This window comes from Lutra lutra, chromosome 2 (genome assembly GCF_902655055.1).
Source record: "Lutra lutra chromosome 2, mLutLut1.2, whole genome shotgun sequence".
Taxonomy (NCBI): Eukaryota; Metazoa; Chordata; class Mammalia; order Carnivora; family Mustelidae; genus Lutra; species Lutra lutra.
The window spans coordinates 198473514-198486461 of record NC_062279.1 but is presented as its reverse complement, the minus strand read 5'-3'; positions in this window follow the sequence as shown (position 1 = coordinate 198486461).

The window sequence follows — 12948 nt, the reverse complement described above, 5'->3', positions numbered from 1 at the left end:
CAAGAAAATAATCAACAAACATGTTACCAAATATTGCTTGTATAATAATGCAGTAGTTACTGTCAGAGAAAAAAAAAATCATTAGTTACCATAATATCAAACTAATAAATTGTGGGGTGCCTGGGTGGCTCAGTGGGTTAAGCCTCTGCCTTCGGCTCAGGTCATGGTCTCAGGGTCCTGGGATCAAGCCCTGGATTGGGCTCTCTGCTCAGCAGGGAGCCTGCTCCCCCCCACCCCCCGTCTCGCTCTCTGCCTGCCTCTCTGCCTACTTGTGATTGCTGTCTGTCAAATAAATAAAATCTTTAAAAAAAAAAAAAACTAATAAATTGTTATGAATCATGTGCTTTGGAAATAACAAAGTACAAAACATGGATCCTGAATTCAAAGAATTTTAAGTCAGGTTAGTAATAAAAAGAATATACAGAGAAATAATTGTAAGAAGAACTGAAAAATTCACCGCAAAACCAAGAGCTGACATTTATGGAGAGGTTACTATGGACTGAACGCTGTGTTATACTAGACACATGGCTCTACTTCAAGTGATCTTCATTCAGTTCTTCAAGGGTATTCTAATTTTCCCAATTTTAGTGCACCTAACCACACGTGTCAAATATTGAGTAAAAGCATAAAGAAAGGACACTTTGCTTTCTGATTGCTTTTTAACATTCACTCTTATCTCCATTTTCCTCACTAACTTATCCTCTATGCTCCCTCTTTCATGTTCTCAAATCCTTGCCATTGCATGTTAATCACACCTTATGACTTCCAGTTAATCTAGATGTGGTTAAATTTATAACGATCACTGAAAATCTTCTCTGATGGAGAAAATAACAGAAAATAACAGATGCTCTCAAGCTTCATGAATTTTGAAACAATAAGAGAAACTATTTGTTTCAAAAACCTTTAAGTTAGAGTAAATTATAAATATCCTTGGATTTTTTTTCTTGACTATGATATATACACACAGTAGAGATTTAATAATAAAAGAATCTGTATTAAATGCTACAAACCGAGTTTTCAAACTTTTTTTATCCATATTTATTTCCTATTTTGACTTACTTAGATCTTGAAGTGTCCTCACTTTTCTTCACCTTATAGGTATTCTTAATAATTATGACTGGCACACCTTTTTATTCATAACTATTATAATCTCTTATGATTTTATCAACCAGGTCTTTTACAACCTTCAACTATTCTAGTTTTATAATAACCATCAATACTTCTAATTTGAAGAGAGGAGATCTCAATTTACTGAGATTAGTAGTTGAATGATTGAACTTGGAATGTTCATAAGCTCTATTAGGAAATATGATAATTATACCTTGAGAACCTTATATTCACCTAAAACAATTGAGACAGTTGATGTGATACTACTCTAGACAGAACTATGTGACAACTTTTCAAAATAAAATGAAAAAGAGCAGATATTTAAGATTAAAATTGTAGGTTGTTGCTTTTATGTTGCAGTGAATGTGTGTAATCACTTTTTCTTTTTTAAAGGACCACATAAAAATTTAAAAATGCAATTTGAAGCAGCATTGGCTTTGGCACTGTGGGGTTTAGTGATAGAGTGTGGCGGTTTTAACTGCAAGCAGCACTCCCAAAAATGTGCCCATGAGGGGCACCTGGATGGCTCAGTTGGTTAAACATGTACCTTTGGCTCAGGTCATGAGCCCTGAGGCCCTGGGATTGGATCCAGACCCAAGTGGGGCTCCCTGCCCAATAGGAAGTCTCCTTCTCCTCCTCTTTCTGCCCCTCCCCTCCACTCCTGTGCTTGCTTGCCCTCAAATAAATAAATAAATAATATATATAAATATATTTTAAATGTGCCCATGAAACCGGACTCCATTAGTATTTAGCTGGAGTGAAATTGGGAAAAGAAAAGAAACTGTTTTGTATTAAGCAAACTTTATTATGAATTCTTGCTGATAAATATGAAGCCATATGTTCTGTTTCACTCTCAGACTATAAACACTCTGGCAACGTCAAAAAAGGCAATGTCAAAAAAGAGTAACATCTGTGCCAATATGGTCCTGACAGTCAAATAATTTGCACGAATATGCATTCTCCACTTACATTACCTTTGTAGAAATCTGCTAAAGATTTGAATATGCGACCTGAGAAATCAAAACCTTATTTTAACTGAGCAATCCATGGTGTGCTTTGCTTTGGAAAGCAAGTACTGAATGAAACAGAAGTTACAATTTTTGTCACTGTGTCTGTAGTATGCGTTTCTATGTCCAAAGCACTATGTGGGCTTTGAAATTCCTGAGAGCAAATGTGGTTAGAGCAAATGTGAACAGTGTAGAGAGGAGTGGATGCATATAGTGTCTGAGTTTTGGGGGTTGGGCTATTCAAAGAAGACTAGGTAGAGAGGGGAAAGAATGCAGACATGCACTGACACTGTAATGGCACATATCGGTTCATAGTAGCAATGCTGGGTATCCTGATGGACTCCTGAAACAATGAAATGGAAACACCCAAACATAATTTCTAGGGACTACACTCTAAAGCAAAGTAGATTTAGCAGAGTTGAGAGGGAAGCCAGCTGTGGATGGCAATTCCATGGGAATGAAATTATTCCTGTTGTGGACAAAACTCTGAGCAGAACTGCCTCTGGCTTATTAAAAATCCAGTGAAATAGCTCATTTCACTCTAATCACTGCTCATAAGTCATATCCATTGCTCCGGCCCATCCTGCTATTGAATTGAAAAGTGAATGCAGGAAGAATGATGATACAACTTCATACTCGCTTAGTCGCACCTACCATTGGAGCATGGTATGAAGCGCTTCACAAACACTTTTTGAAATTTGCACATTGTCTTTATGAATTTAGTACAGTATTGTCCCCTTTTTATATAAGACAGGACTGAAATATAGCAATAGTATGTAGCTTCCCTAATGCCCACAGTAGAAATGGTATTTGAACCTAGGCAATTCTGTTTTGCTACACAATCCTACTTCATTCTGACCAAAGTTAGTGCTTTATAACTTAAAAAATTGGCACTAGACAAATTAAGAAATATTTCTCAGGCCATCCTGATAACAAAGTGACAAAGACCAGGTTAAACCTTTAGTTCTGACCTTCAGCTTAAAATATCTATCTTAACTGGCTGAAAATGGTGCAGACCAGATAGTGAACGGGATTTATTTTTTTTTAAATTTTTTAAGATTTATTTTATTTATTGTGACAGAGTGCAGGGGAAGAGGCAGAGGGGGAGAAATCTCAAGCAGACTCCCCACTGAACATGGAGCCTGACATGGGGCCCAAACCCACAACCCTGAGATCATGACCTGACCTGAAATCAAGAGTCCAAAGCTTAACCAACTGTGCCACCCAGGTTCACCGGTGAAGTGGATTTAAAAATGCAGTCAGGGGCACTTGGGGGTGGTTCAGTGGGTCAAAGCCTCTGCCTTCAGCTCAGGTCATGATTCCAGGGTCCTGGGATAGAGCCCTACATTGGGCTCTCTGCTCAGCAGGGAGCCTGCCTCCTCCTCTCTCTCTGCCTGTCTCTCTGCCTACTTGTGATCTCTGTCTGTCACGTAAATAAATAAAATCTTAAAAAAAAATATGCAGTCATGACACAACAAAACAGATTATATCCCAGACAAAAGACACACAGACAATGTAAATGAGGTGAGGGTGTGAGTTATAATACACATTCTACACTTTCTTCACCTTTATCCCTTACAGATTTTCAGTATAGTCAGTCTGTCTCAGAGAGTTACAGTTCTTTAGGAAAAGTTAAAAATAATTCCAGGAATATCAAATACATGAGTCATATATATTTACAGAAGTTTGAATCACTATTTTGTTTACTTCCTGGTTAAATTTCTTTATTATTTTCTAACAGTGAGATATTTATAGGGTGTATATTCAAACTGCTACATCAATTAATATACTATAGTCAAGTGACATGACATTAAGTTCTTTATTTATTTAGAAATATACAAAACCATAAAAGTCCTCACAGTTAACAAATGAATCTGAACTTTGGAAAGGCCAATAACTATAAGATATAGTAACACCTTGAGTTTACCAAAAGCAAAATGAAAATTTTATTATTACACTTTTTTAAAGAAAAAACACATCTTATTTCATGAAGGTAAAATAAAAACAACCATTTGTTTTATATTTCAAATAGTCATAAAGAAAACATCTTAGACTAGTTACTCTTTGATATGTTTACCTCATTGAGTTATAAGAGTTAAAATTCCTAAAAGCATTAAGAATACAACTTTTTCCAAAGCAGTAAATGATGGCAATTATTTGCAAAAGCAATTTGAGTAAAAAATCTAGAATGTATGTGATTAAGAGACAGCAGAAAACTATTCTAAGAACTTGTTCAGCTATGAGATTATAATTTCTGAAAATATCTTTAAAAATTGGTTATATAGTATTTTTGACTCGGTTGTTGATGTATGTCCAAAAAACTACTTAATCAGAAACACAAGTTATGGGGCGCCTAGGTAGCTCACTGGTTAAAGCCTCTGCCTTTGGCTCAGGTCATGATCCCAGGATCCTGGGATCGAGCCTCACATCAGGATCTCTGCTCAGCAGGGAGCCTGCCTCCTCCTCCTCCTCTCTCTCTCTGCCTGCCTCTCTGCCTACTTGTGATCTGTCTGTCAAATAAATAAAAATCTTAAAAAAAAAAAAAGAAACACAAGTTATTAAATACCCATTTTTTTAAAAACTTATACCAAGCAACGTCTTCAGTAGGAAATCTTGCCCAACCACACATTTTCTGAGGCCTTGGGTAGACAGAATTCTGATATGGGACAGGTGTCTACAAAGTTTTAGAGATTAGAGAGGGAGAAGTCATGGGGCAAAGGTTGAGATATTAAAGTGCAAATTAAATGTTAACATAACATATCATTTCCATGTTTTGCTGAGATAGCTATAAGGTCTCAGGCCAAAAACTCACTTCCTTCAGGGACCTTTTGTTGTTTATTTCCCAGGAAATGGAAACCACAGGCAGAAATATGGACAGTGGAGGCAGCTGCTCATCTTTCCCAGGTCTGCTAAAGGAAAGAAAGAGTCAACCTGTATTTTCACTTGCTTCTTCATTTACTTGGGATAAGAGGAGGGAAGGTCTTTGAATCAAGCCCTTTAACATTATGACGAACAAGAGCAGGATTATGCTCCTTGCGTGTTTGTGAGTCAGACTGTGTGTGTGTTGGCCTCGTTCCTAGGAAAGCATCTGTTTTATCCTCCCTTTCTGCCCAGAAAGGGAGTGTGTGTGTTGGGGTGGGGGAGGAGTGTGGGCGTTGTGGTTGAATGGGAAGAAGACCAGACATCAGTTAGGAAGTTTTCTTATTTCCCTCTCTGGGGGCAAGAGAAGGCCAGGGTGATATACAAAAAACACAGCTGTCAAACTGGGATTTTCTCTGGCAACTAAAAAAAGTCAACACTGCTGTAACACCCAAGATTGCAACTTTTGGTGCTGAGACATTCACACTCTATTGTTCTGTAAAATCACTTTTACTAACAATGAGAAAGAAACAAGAAAAAAGAAAGGATACATATCCACACACACAGCCCCAAGAACCTTGTCTTGCCTAACCAGAAAACATCCCTTCTTGAGGAAGAATACAATATATATATGATTGGTAGCAGTTATATATGAGAATTTACTTCCGTGCTCATTTTGGTTTTAGTAGAGTTTAGCCAATAAGCGACAAGTAAGTGGAAGAATTTGAACTCGTTTACCTTTCAGATACAGAAGTTCATGATCTCATCACTGTACTATGTTCTCATTGAAGGCTAATCACTTGGACTCTGGGCCAAATTAACAATTAGAGGTAAAAATAATTGTGAGATTAATTGCATGCTAGTATTTACTAAACACAATTGTCTAAAAAAATTAATTTACTTCCTGTATTTAGGACTAAAAATTTCTATTAATATATCATCTAACTATGGTTATTAACATAAATATAAAAGCCTTTCATTCATCAAGACATTTAACAAGTCCATTCTAAAGGTCGGGATTAGTGCTAGTGTATAGCACCAGCAAGTACAGTTGTGTATGTTGTGCACTCTACAATTCCAGTTCATTCATATTGCATTTCTCAACCTGGTGTCCCTAAGTACGACCTTGAAAGACAATTAGTTTAAGAAGAGGAATAACTCCAGGTTTTGTTATCATCAAAGAACTTTGAACTGGTGTTAGACAAGTGGATGCCCTTGCTTTTGAAGACATCTAAAGAAAGAAGATTCAGATTCTGTCAACCTACTTTTGGATATTTCCACTTAGTTTGCAATGTCAATAATTTTTATTTCTTGTGGATATTTCTTATCCAATAATGACCCTTCACTGCTATCATTCTTCTTGTTCATTAAAGATGACTAAGGTATACAGGGATGTCAATATTCAGATGAGGGACTTCTCCAGTTCTGAAGAGGGAAGTGAGGAGAAAGCATTTTGGTGACACATGTCAGTGTAACCTGCCTTCAGAGAGGGAAGTAGATTCACCTCCATCCTAATACCTGCCTTCTCAGGAGGATGACTATGATGACACAAGGAATTTTAAGGAAGTGACTCTTATAATTATTTCTATCATGGAAGGAAAACAATGGCTCTACGCCCAAGAATCTACAGGGAAGCATAAATTGCATGAAAGATTGGCTTCTCCTTTCGATTCACGCATTTGTAAGAGGGGTAATTGAGAAAAATATATGTGTAGAAACCACTGATATAAAAAACAAAGAAATTGAGGAACATGGATAGATATTAGAATATTAAACTGCACTCATATCAGGAAAATAAAAACAAAAGTGGTCAAAATTTAAAAGGAAACTGAGTTAAGGATCACAAAAATAGCATTTCCAGTTCTTTTTTTTTTTTTAAAGATTTTATTTATTTCACAGAGAGAGAGAGAAAGAACACAAGTAGGCAGGCAGAGAGAGAGAGGCAAGCAGGCTCCCCGCTGAGCAGAGAGCCCGATGCGGGGCTGGATCCCAGGACTCCGAGATTATGACCTGAGCTGAAAGCAGAGGCTTAACCCACTGAGCCACCCAGGCACCCCAGCATTTCCAGTTCTAAAATTTCCTCTCACTTCCCATTTTTGAGCTTGCTCCTTAAAAAATTTAGGACACCTAGGTGGCTCAGTCAGTTTAGCGTCTGCTTTGGGCCCAAGTTATAAGCTCAGGGTCCTGGATCTAAACCTGTGACACCTGGGGGGCTTCCTGCTCAGCAGGGAGTCTGCTTCTCAACCTCTCCTTCTGCCCCTCCCCCTTCCTCATGCTTGGGCACTCTCTCTCTCAAATGAATAAATAAAATCTTCAAAAAAATTTAAAAATTAAAAATTTATGACATTTATTCAGTATTACTAGGTTCACAATTTGAGAATATTATTTTTTAAAATATGCAGTAAAGAAAAACATCCACTACAGTCATTATAAGCATGTGTGGCTACAACTTAGAGACTCTTTTCTATAAACAAACAAACAAATAAATAATTTTTTAAAAAAGGTTTTTTTCCTTACCAATGGTGATATAAAAAGCATGCATGAATTCAACATTTCTTTGTAATCGCTTTGCATATGCAATTTTTAAAAGCATGACATATTCTTTGTCTTCAAGGAACTTACCTTCTTATAATATATGTGATAAAAACTGCAATATATTAATAAACACTAAGGTATTATGCAAAGGTAAATTGCATGCCACAATTCCTGTCAAGAAAAGAAATAGAATTAAAATGACAAGTTTGGGAAATATTTGTTCTATTTATGGAAGAAAAATGATTACTGTCCTTAATATGTAAAGAGATCTTAAAATGATTAGAACATATATATTTTAGTAGAAAAATAGGAAAAAATTAATAAGTTTGCCTACCCCCTTAAAAACAACATTAAATCAGGATAGCCTAAAAAAAGAAAGTCAACTCTGATATAAGTAAGGAAATGCCAACAAAACAACGAGATGACTGACGATTTTTGCCTACAAGATTATACAATCCTGTAAAGTTTTGTGATTTTAAATGTTGGTCACTAAGATGGATAAAAGGTGCATTGGTATTCTGCCAATGAGTATTTAAATTAGTATGAATTTTGCAAAGTACATACCTTTGATGAACAATCCTGCCTCCAGGGGTGCCTGGGTGGCTCAGTGGGCACCTTCTGCCTTCTGAAGCCTCTGAAGCTTCTTCCAGAAGCCTCTGCCTTCAGGTCATGATCTCAGGGTACTGGGATCCCACATTAGGAATCTCTGCTCAGCAGGGAGCCTGCTTCCCCCTCCATCCTCTGCCTGCCTCTCTGCCTACTTGTGATCTTTCTCTCTTTCTCTCTCTGCCAAATAAATAAAATCTTTAAAACAAACAAACAAACAGGGAGCCTGGGTGGCTCAGTGGGTTAAGCCACTGCCTTCAGCTCAGGTCATGATCTCAGGGTCCTGGGATCGAGTCCCGCATTGGGCTCTCTGCTCAGCAGGGAGCCTGCTTCCCTCTCTCTCTGCCTGCCTCTCTATTTGTGATCTCTGTCTGTCAAATAAATAAATAAAATCTTAAAAACAAACAAAAACAAAACAAAACAAAAAAAACAATTCTGCTTCCAAAAATGTTTCTGAGGAAATAATTTTTCTTAATAGTAAAACTAGGGGTGCCTGGGTGGCTCAGTTAAGAAACTCAATCTTGATTTCAGCTCAGGTCATGATCCTGAGATGGAGACCTATGTCTCTCTTTCCAAAAAAAAAAAAAAAAAAAAAAAAAAATTAAATTCAGCTTAACCTGTTATGCATAAAATAATTTCATTTTTGGGGGACCATTTAAAGACTATTGTAAAATCCTTAGGTTTTTAGAATAGTCTTTAAATACCCCAATATTAATAGTGATTGTTTCTGTAGGTGAAATTTAGAACAAAGTTAAGACCATATTTTCTGTATCTTCTAGAATTCTTTTGCAATATGCAAATAGAAAAAAGCAAATATTATACAATATTAAGTGCCTCTCAAATTTTTTTCTTTCCACCTGCCATAAACGAATTTCCTAATATTTATAACACCTCATAGAATTTACTTATTTACTTATTTACTTATTTTATTGGGCAGAGACACTGAAGGAATCTAAACTCAAACACTTCTGTTTAGAATGGTTGATGTGCACACAGGACCAATTTCAAGGAAAAAGGAATACATTCATTGTGAATCTTTTCACAAACCTTTCTTAATCTCTCTACCATCTCTATTACTTAAACCCACATGACTTGGATGTCATAAGTTGTTTTCTGAAGCTGATTTGTTACCCAGTATTTGTAGCACCCTAGGCAAATGATTTATTTTATTCTATATTTAATCTGAAACTTCTCCTAGCTTCCACAGTTTCCTTCCAAATGAGTAATTTGATTTGTTTTGCAGTAATTTTTCTCATACAAAATAACCAAACAAAAAAATTTAGATTTGCATTGTAGCAGTTGATTGAGATTTTATTCTTTAAAAAATAAATAAATAAATAAAAGTTCAATAAACATGCTTTGTAAAGACAAATTAATGTACTCTTCTTTGTTGGAACATTATTTTTGTGTGTAGAAACAAAACCAAACAACTGAGAATTCAGCCCAAACACAGAAACCTTACCAGATGAACATCAGTGCCATACAGTGTCAACGGTTTTGTCATTATAGAGCAACCATGAGAAGTAGGGCATGCAGTGGATGTTGGTGCCGTGTACATGTGTTGTTTTTTTTTTTTTAATATTTATTTATTTATCTTGTTTGACAGAGAGAGATCACAAGTAGGCAGAGAGGCAGGCAAAGAGGGGAAAGCAGGCTCCCTGCTGAGCAGAGCACCCAACGCGGGGCTCAATCCCAGGACCCTGAGATCAAGACCTGAGCCGAAGGCAGAGGCTCAACCCACTGAGCCACCCAGGCACCCTGTGCATGTGGTTTTGATGAAAGCTCCCACTCAGAGTCTGGTTTCTGTACAAAACCTCATTACATCAGGGCGAATGTACACACGCTTATTAGTTTGTACACTTTTAATGAAAACAAACATACAAACAAGAATAACAAAAGTCTAATTATTATATGGAAAGTTCTTTACCGGTACTCTTTTCTTCTCATGTATTTGACACAACAGACTAAGGTAATTGACACACCTTTCTCTTTGCTGTGCCGACAGCATGGCCCATGTCTACAGCACGTAACATCGCCATTCCCTTATAAACCTAGGATGTGTAAACTCACAAGATAATTCTAATGTGGACTTCAAGTAATACTTAAGCAACTTCTAATTTGTTCTTTTAGAATTTGTTTTTTCTTGTATTGATGCTAAGCCTGAATTCTCTTAAAATTACAAAAATTCAGGTGATTTTTTTTCCTTTAAGCTTCATATGATTGGATTTTATATGCCGCCGGTAGTATGATTATATTAGGTATTATTTAGAAACTTCTGACAGGACAGATGCCAAGGTTATAACTCATTTGTATCTCTGTAATAATAAATGCTGAACTTTTAACAAGCATGTTAATAATAATAAAGTTTTTTGGAAAGATGCCATTGCCAGGACTGATTCTAAGCATGTTGTTTGTATTAACTCATTTAATAATCAGAAGAACTACATAGAGATATTAGAACCCTTGTGCATTGCTAGTGGAAATGTAAAATGGTACAGATATTACTGCAAATAGTCTGGTGGCTCCTCAAAAACTTTTAAATATTTATCACCATATGATCCAGCAATTCTACTTCTGGGTATATATCTGAAAGAATTGAAAACAGAATTTCAAAGAAAAATTTGCACCCCATATTTATTGTAACATTATTCATAACAAGCAAAAGACAAAAGCATACCAAGTGTTCGTTGATGGATAACACAATAAAGAAAGTGGGATTTGTACATATAATGGAATATTATTCAGCTTTAATAAGGAAGAGAATTCTGACACATGCTACAACATAAATGAACTTTGAGCACATTGTACTAAGTAAATTAAGTCAATCACAAGAAAACAAGTATTGTATGATTCCACTCACATGAAATACCTAGAATAGTCAAATTCATAGAAACAGAATGAAGAGTCATCCAGAGGTTTGGGGAAAGGGAACTAGAGAATTATATTTTTATGGGTATAGAGTTTCAGTATTGTAAGATAAAAAAAGTTCTAGACATTGGCTACATTGGAATGTGAATATACTTAGTACTACTGACTGCAATTTAAAAATGGTTAAGGGGTGTCTCGGTGGCTCAGTCGGTTAGGTGTCAGAATCTTGGAGTTGGCTCAGATCATGATTTCAGGGTCATGAGATCAAGCCCTGGGCATGAAGCCTGCTTGAGATTCTCTCTCTCGCTCTCCCTCTGCCCCTCCTCTCTTTCTCATCCTCTCTCTCATAAATAAATAAATAAATACAGTTAAGAGAGTAAACTTTATGCGATATGTATTTTTCCATAATTAAAGCTAAATAAGATGGCATTCTCCATCCCAATGGAACAATGGAAGCACAGAGTGTGGTTGAAAATTGTGGCCTTGGGACGCCTGGGTGGCTCAGTTGGTTAAGCGGCTGCCTTTGGCTCAGGTCATGATCCCAGCGTCCTGGGATGGAGTCCCACATCGGGCTCCTTGCTCAGCAGGGAGCCTGCTTCTCCCTCTGCCTCTGCCTACCACTCTGTCTGCCTGTGCTCATGCTCTCTCTCTCTCTCTAACAAATAAATAAATAAAATCTTAAAAAAAAAAAAAAGAAAATTGTGGCCTTATTCATAAAGCTGTGGATTACTGAGCTGGAGATTTAAAGCTCAGGGAGTCTGGTTCTGTAGACCACCCTCTTGGTCCTCCCACTGCTTTCAATGTACCTGATGTTGTTTTCCATAGCTTCACTAATAGCAGCTGGGATACCGTAATCATGTCTTTCACTGATAAGTTCATTTAAGAAATGAAGGTATAATTCCTATAATTCCTGAGGTATGATTCCACAGTTCTCTAAATTTTGCCTGATTCCAGGCAATCTAGATGTCCATTATTATCTTGCCTATGTAATTGTTTTTTAACAGCAATAATTCATTTTCAATCATGGATCTGTATACCTAATTGAAAATACAATAACATGAGCTTTTGTTTTTGGTGGCCCACTGCTGCAAATGGAAGAACTGTGTCGATCCTGTGTTTTTGGAACGTGTCATTTGATTAAATGAAGCCTGGCAGGAAGGGAAGGTGATCTGAGGGAGTCATTGGATTTATGGGCTTTATGTGTCATCGAAAGGAAAAAAAAATTCCAACTTTAGTTTGCAGAGTCATTAAATCATACAAAAAATGGACGAACTAGCTCAGAGAATATCTCGGAAAAATTAGCAATTCTGGATCCCCAAAGAGAGCCAGCCTAGCATTACTATGCTCAATCTTGATGTTGTCCAGATTTGTGTACCCGACACCCCACGCACATAAACATTTTTCTCCCTGGTCTCTCACACATTCCTACCCTCCACACAAACCAAAAATGAAACGACACCAGCTCTCAAAGAAAACTAGGAATCTGCTGGCAACATATTTTAAAGACGTAAACACATTTTTAATATCTCCTTAAACATCTGTAAGTAAAATGGAGGGTCTTAAATGACGTGCTAATTTCCTTCTGGGCTTTTTTGTATTTCCCAGTTCTGCATAGGTATAATCTCCACAGCAAGGCCTTGGTGGTTTTAGCTGTATCTGTCTAGCTAAGGGCCCTTACCCAAAGGGTTGATTACAGCAACTAGACCATGAGAGAATCTCACAGTGAGGGCTCAGATAACAGCGGTAGAGAACAGGAGCATATTTCCGGGGCAAAGTTTCTTCCCCTCCACACACAAGCTTCTTGTTTAATCCTTCTTTGTGTATATGTGACTCAGCATACAAAAAAAAAAAAAATACTGACAGGTTGTAGAAATGATTAAAGTGACAGAAACCATCAGTTCTACCCTGTTTCTGCTTGATGAAATTCTTTAGTATTCTCTTTAGTAAATGTTTATGTATATTTCCC